Source organism: Phalaenopsis equestris, unplaced genomic scaffold (genome assembly GCF_001263595.1).
Source record: "Phalaenopsis equestris unplaced genomic scaffold, ASM126359v1 Scaffold001026, whole genome shotgun sequence".
Taxonomy (NCBI): Eukaryota; Viridiplantae; Streptophyta; class Magnoliopsida; order Asparagales; family Orchidaceae; genus Phalaenopsis; species Phalaenopsis equestris.
The window spans coordinates 228,519-236,338 of record NW_018165465.1 but is presented as its reverse complement, the minus strand read 5'-3'; the positions used below and the strand labels follow the sequence as shown (position 1 = coordinate 236,338).

General features: G+C 32.2%; 1 protein-coding gene across 3 annotated transcripts in view; it reads left to right on the top strand.

Moving 5' to 3' along the window:
• The window catches only part of LOC110032773 (sterol 3-beta-glucosyltransferase UGT80A2), a 104,286-nt gene that overhangs the window by 4,712 nt on the left and 91,754 nt on the right, over window positions 1-7,820 (top strand). The gene's annotated exons all lie outside the window — the stretch shown is intronic.

Here is a 7,820-nt window from a genome sequence, read left to right as displayed (position 1 = left end):
GTGTATGTGTAGTTCAGGTTCTGAAGGAGTAGTGCCATACGATTCTAAATTAGAGAGAACTGTTAGAAAAATCCATAGTGAATGCCCTTTCTTCTTTTCTTTGCCCTAGACTCTACAAGATTGCAGGCGACTTGAAATAACAAAACAAAATGATCAAACTGCTGAAATTCATCAAGAGTTTAGACCTTTATGAGATTATGCCAATACTACTATAAATGAACTTCATTATAGTATTCAAAAATCTAATGCAGTGGCTAATTCATTTGTGTTTAAACATGCTATTATCCAAATGGTATCAAACAATCAGTTTGGGGGATCACCAACTGAAGATTCAAATTTACATCTTGTCAATTTTCTAGAATTATGCGCTACATTTAAATATGATGATGTATCAAATGATGTCATAAGACAGGTTATTTTCTTTCTCACTAAGGGATAAAGCTAAGATGTAGTTCATTAGCGCCTGAATCTATCAGAACTTATGGTGATGTAGTATAAAAATTTTTTGCTAAATATTTTCCACCATAAAAAACTGCGAAGCTTAGAAATGATATTACATTTTTTAATCAGTTTGAAGGAGAATCTATTTATGAAGCATAAGAAAGATTTAAAGAACTCTTAAGAAAGTGTCCACACCATGCTATACCAGATTGGTTAATAATTCAAACTTTTTATAAAGGATTAGTTAGATCTTTTAGATCATTTATCGATGCCGCTGCTGGTGCTTCATTGATGTCAAAACCATTTCATGACGCCTATGCTTTAATTGAAGAAATGACTATCAATAATTTTCAGTGGCCTTCTGAGAGAGTGAATCCTAAGAAAGTAGTTAATATTCATGAATCTGATGCATTTACTATGTTAGCAAATCAAGTTGCTGCAATTTCAAGGAAGTTATGAAGTTAGACCAATTTGGAATGAATTTTTCTCAACCAATTTCTATGACTGAAGAGAATTCATTAGGCCAAATGGTAGATTCTCAAGCATCATTAGAAACTTTGAATGCTATAAATAATAAGTAGAATAACCCATATTCAAATTATTATAACCCAGATCTGAAAAATCATCCCAATTTTAACTGGAATAACAATTCAGGTGGTAATAATCAGCAATGGGGGAACAATCAAGTAAACCCATTGGGAAACTGGAACAATCAAGGGAATAATAATTATAGATTTATTTATTCTCCAGGTTTCAACAGTAACACAATTTAAAGAGAAGAAGTTGTCTATAGAAGAAGTGATGTTACAAATGAGAAATCAATTACAAAGTCAAGGAGCTACAATTAGAAATATTGAGAATCAACTTGGGCAAATAACAAATTCATTAAGTAATAGATCTCAATGAACGCTTCCTAGTAATACTGAATTAAATTTAAAAGACCAGAATAAAGAGCAAGTAAAAATCATTCAACTTAGAAGAAGAAGAGAGTTGGAAGGTAGGTTCAAAAAGAAATTGAAGTAGAGAGAGAAGAAATTGATAGAGAGAGAAGATTGAAGTAGAGAGAGAAGAAATTGAAGAATCAAAAGAGGACGCTCCAAAAGATTCTGAAAGAGCTATTTTCCCGCTGAAAATTGATTTTAAAAAACCACCACCTCCATTTCCTCAGAGACTTCGTCAACAGAAGTTAGATAAGCAATTTTCAAAATTTCTGAAAATATTTAAGAAGCTTACAATTAATATTCCATTTGCTGAAGCCTTAGAACAAATGTCAAACTATGTAAAGTTTATGAAGGATATTCTCAATAGGAAAATGAAGTTTGAAAATAATGAGACTGCTGCATTTAGTGAAGAGTGTATAATTCAGAAAAAAACTTCTTGAAAAACTTAAAGATCCTGTAGCTTTACAATTCCATGTGCAATGGGAGACAGATTTTATGGGAAAACTTTATGTGATTTAGGTGCAATCATTAACCTTATGCCATTATCAATATTCAAAAGATTGATATTAGGAGAAATAACCCCTACTACTGTAACTCTGCAGTTAGCAGATTGTTCGATAACATACCCTAAATGAGTTATCGAAGATGTCCTAGTGAAAGTGGATCAATTTATCTTTCCTGTTGATTTTATTGTGTTAGATATGAAGGAAAATAAAGAGATACCTATCATTTTGGGGAGACATTTCCTAGCCACAGGAAGAGTAATGATAGATGTGCAGAAAGGGTAGTTAACAATGCACGCGAATAATCAAATTGTTACTTTCAATATTTCAAGACCAATGAAATATTCTGCAAAAAGTAAAGATGATGAATGTTATAGGATGAATGTTATAAGATATCTAAGTGAATGTCATTTCAAAACAACTTATGAAGAAAAATCTGAAGAAAAAATTTTGGAACACGAGCAAGAAGAGGAATTAGATCGATGTGAAGAACTTTTTAAGGAAGATTCAAACTATGTTTAAGAAAGTTTTAAATTTTGGACACGATAGACAAAGATAAATCATTTTGTCCATCAATTGAAAAACCTCCAGAACTTTAGTTGAAGTTACTTCCTAAACATTTAAAATATGTCTTTTTAGAAGATTTCTCCACTTTACCAGTTATAATTTCCTCAAAATTAACGATGGAAGAAGAAAGCTTGATGAAAATTTTGAAAAATTTTAAGAAAGCCTTTGGATGGACAATTGCTAATATTAAAGGAATTAGTCTTTCAATTTGTATGCATAGAATTCATATGGAAGAGAACTGCAAACCCAGAACCGATTCTCAAAGGAGACTGAATCCTGTTATGAAAAAGTTGTTAAAAAAGAAATTTTAAAGTGGTTAGATGCTGGAATTATCTACCCTATTTCAGATAGTGCATGAGTTAGTTCAATTCACTGCGTTCTTAAGAAAAGAGTAGTTGTAACTGTGAATGAACATAATGAATTAATACCTGCTAGACAAGGTACAGGTGACGAATATACATTGATTATAGAAAATTAAATCTTGCCACTAGGAAATATCATTTTTCATTACCCTTTCTAGATCAAATGCTGGATAGACTAACTGAGCATAAATACTTTTATTTTCTAGATGGATATACTGGTTGTCACCAAATAAAAATATCTCCTGAGAATCAAGAGAAAATAACTTTTACCAGAACTTATGGTACTTTTGCTTTTAGAAAGATGCTCTTTGGTTTATGTAATGCCCCTGCTACATTTCAAAGATTTATGATGACAATTTTTTGTGATTTAATTGAAAAAGGGATTGAAGTATTCATTGATGATTTTATAGTGTTTGGAACTTCATTTGACTCATGTTTAGAACATTCAAATTTAGTCATTAATTTAGAAAAATGCCAATTTATGGTAGCAAGAATTGTATTAGGTCATCAAATATCAGAAAATGATATGGAAGTAGATCCTGCTAAAATTCAAGTGATCGCTAATTTACCTTATCCAACTAATTAAGAGTTTTTTATGACATGCTGGATTTTACAGGCGATATATTAAAGACTTTTAAAAGATAGCTAAGCCTTTATGCCATTTACTGGAGAAATATGTAATTTTCAGTTTTGATGAAGAACGCCTAAAAGCTTTTAATTTATTAAAAAAAATTAATCACTGCACCAATTATAGTTTCACAAAATTGGGAAAACTTTTTTAATTGATGTGTGATGCTAGTGATTATGCTATAGGAGCTATTTTAGGACAAAGATATGATAAAATTTTCAAAGTAATTTACTATGCTAGTAAAACTCTTAATAAAACTCAAATCAATTATATAACAATTGAAAAAGAGTTATTAGCAATAGTATATGTTTTTGATAAATTTAGATCATATTTAATTGGAACTCATTGTGTAGTACATACAGATCATCCTGCTATTAAATACTTAATGAAAAAGAAGTATGCTAAACCTAAACTTGTAAGATGGATTCTTTTTTTGCAAGAATTTGATTTTGAAATAGTAGATCGAAAGGAGACTGAAAATCAAATTGCTGATCATTTGTCCAGACTTGAGTTAGAAAACCACTCTGTTTTGAAAAAGAAATTTATGAACATTTTTCAGATGAAAAACTGTTCACTATTAATGAGTGGCGTGTTCCGTGGTATGCCGGCATTGTGAACTTTATTGTTAGCGATCCTATACCCTATGGAATGACATACCAACAAAGAAGAAAATTTATTTCTGAAGCTAAGACTTATTTTTGGGATGACCCATTTTTATATAAACAAGGAAATGATCTAATTATTCGAAGATGTGTACTATTAGAAGAAATATTAGAAGATATCAAAAAAATATCATAATTCTGATTTTGGGAGACATTTTGGTGTTGATAAGATTTTGGGAGACATTTTGGAGACATTTTGGTGTTGATAAAACAACATATAAAATTTTACAATTTGGATTCTATGGGCCTACAATTTTTATAGATGTTAATGCTCATATTAAAACTTGTGATAGATGTCAACGAGTAGCCAATATTTCTAGAAGAAATGAGATGCCCCTTAATTATATGCTAGAAGTTGAAATATTTGATGTTTGGGGATTAGATTTCATGGGATAATTTATACCATCTTTCGGAAATTTATATATTCTGTTAGCAGTGGACTATGTATCTAAATGGATGAAAGCTGTTACTTTACCTCGATGTGATGCTCAAAATGTTACATAATTTTTGAAAACGAATATATTTTGTAGATTTGAGATGCCGAAAGTTATCATTACTGATGCGGGAAGTCATTTTAGAAATATCATAATGGAGAAATTATTAAAGAAATATCATATAAATCATATGATTGCTACTGCTTATCATTCTCAGACAAGTGGTTTGGCTGAATTATCCAATCGGGAAATTAAAAGAATTATGAAAAAATTTATGAATCCAACAAAAATGGATTGGTCAGTCAAACTTAACTATACTTTATGGGCTTATAGGACTTCATACAGAACTCCTGTATGAATGTCCCCATATAGGTTAATATTTGAGAAAACTTGTCACTTACCAGTTAAACTTGAGCATAAAACATATTAGCATAAAACTTGAGCATAAAACATATTAGACGATTAAATAGTTCAATTATAATTTGAAAGATACTGGTGAGAAAAGATTATTGCATTTAAATGAGCTTAAAGAGATGATGAATGAATCTCATGAGAGCGCCAAGATTTATAAAGAAAAGATGAAGATGTGACATGATCGAAAGATTCTTACTAAAAATTTTCAGCAGGGCAACAAGTTTTGCTATATAATGCAAGGTTAAGATTATTTCCAGGAAAATTTAAGTCCAGGTGGATGGACCCATTTGTTGTGATAAACGTTTATACTTATGGAGCTGTGAATATTAAAAATTCTAAGGGTCTGTTTGGGTAGCTGTTGATTAATTAAGCAGATTATTCTGATAATCTGATAATCTGCAGATTATCAAAATAAGCTGGTTTACTGTTTGAGGCAGCTTATTCAGAACAACTTAATGGGAGTTGTTGTTGGATAAATGACCATCCTGCCCTTTTTTACCTTGAAATTAGCTGCATATAATCCACACAATCGAACCAATGTATAATAGAATTTTGCATGCAACACACTTCCAATACATCTTGAGACAACATAATAAAAAACAAGAGAGATGTGATACGGTTAGATATATCTCTCTAACGCCAAAACGATTTCCTTGAATACAAAAATAGATTTCCATAGAACTGTAATGCCTGTCTTTCATCTTTGCATATAAACCACTAAAATTTTTCAAAGAAAAAACGATTTTATAGCCACCAATGAATCGAGAAATCTAATGCCCTGTATTTCTTTGCATACAAACCACTCAAAATTTTCATATCATGTAAAGAACTGTAAAGGCATAAAACACGCATGCTAAAAGTCATATCTAGAAAAATTGGATAAGTTTACGGAAACCATAAAAAAACTCAATAGCGGTAAACCATCAAAGCTGCTATGAGAAGTATACCCGCCTGGTAATGATAAAAACGCATCTAAACTCAACAAGAAGTATACCCGCCTCAAGAAGTATGCACCATTGCTGCATACAAAGATGCAACGATCCATCATCTAAGGTCCTAATAGATATAACAATTACCATTGAAAGCCAAATCTATCAAAATCAGAGTAGTGAAGGAAGATCTAGAATAACCAACAATGGTGCATAAAAAGATGCAACAAGCCAGATTTAGCAAAATCAGTAACCAACAACGATCCATCATCTACGGTCGAACTAGATCTAGAATAATCAAAGAAGGATTGAAAACAATGGTGCATACCAGGCGGAAAACTAGGGCTTTCTGTGGGCGAGGGCGAGGGAGAGTAAAGAGTGTTTCGCTGACCTCTCAACGGCCGTGAGGAAGAATACGAGGGCGAGGGGGAGCGAATAGCGGGAGCGGAGGGGGCCACGAGATGTCTTTTTCTAACCTAACGCACGAAATAAACGTAGGACACGAAGGGAGCAGAGATTCTTCGCGGTAGGGAAAATAAACTAGGGCGCGTATCAACAGTCGGCGACCGCTGGTGCGAACGTTATTACCAAACGCAATGGCGGCGTTTTCAAAACGCCACCGCACACAATAAGCTGCCCCAAACGGGCTCTAAGTCTGAGAAAATATTTAAAGTTAATGGACATAGTCTGAAACCTTATTTTATAGAGGATCATCATAAATTTAATGATAAAATGATGTTGGGTCAACAAAAATAAACACTGGTTACGTCTGGCTTACAACGTAAAACCAAGCGCTTTGTAGCAGACAACTCATAGTTATCAGTGTGTTTTTCTTTTGATTGTTATTTTGTCTGTGATTAAGAAAATTGGGTAGTATTTTTGAAACTATTATGTGTTAGTAAAGATTTTAAGACTTTCTTTAGTGACCAAGAAATGTTAGAATGATAATTTAGATGTTATGTTGACTAGTGCAAAAATGTGCACTGACACTTCAGTGCCAGATCCGACGCTTAAGCGCGACAGTTTAAACACATGTGCGAAATTAATATTCTAGAAGGTTTAACGGCCCATTAGTTTGTAAAAATGTGCCAAGACAGTTTCTAAACGTGTCTAGGACTTATTGGAAGGATTTAGGCCTATAAATAGAAAGGTTTTGTGAAGGAATTTCACCCCAGATCATTTCTAGCCCTAAAAGTTTACGAGAAAGTGAGATTTAGAGAAAATGTCTTCCTGGGAGATGAATTTGAAGAAGGAAGAAACCATGAGGAAGAGGTTCATTAGTCAAAGTGCACAAGAGATGTATAACGATTTCTTAGCCGTTAGTATTGAAGAGAAGATCAACAAAATTGAGAATACTATGACTTTATTGGAGACCAAGGTAATTGAGTTGCATGCACATCTAGAGCATATTGGACGACAATTGAAGATGCAATTTAGCCATACAAGTTATATAGAGGAAGCAGATAAGGCGATGTTCATAAAGTAGAAGTGGATTGAAGAAGATAATATCAGAGCTCGTCACCATCGTCCATTTTATCAACTCTATATTCATGGAGAGACTAATGAAAGACAGGAATTTTTTTCTTCGAATGAAGAATGAAATTAAGTTTAGTATTAGAATTTGTGTGTTAGAAGTTGTTGTTTTCTAATGGTTTAGTGTTTAAGTCTTGTTTTTAGTATTTATGACTTCTTATACGTGTTTAATTGTGAAATGATTATGATGTATTTGTATTTAGAAAAATTTTCTCATCCAAGACTATTTGGAGTGAGAATTAAGTGTTTAAAGGTATTTGTACTTGTTTGTGAATTAATATAAGTCTGTTTGTGTGAAAATTTGTGTTATTTATGGCCTCAAATTGAAATAGTTATTATAGAGAATTTTGAGAGAGGGGAGTTATAGGAAGTTGAAAATAGTCATTTAAGTGCTATGAGACCATTT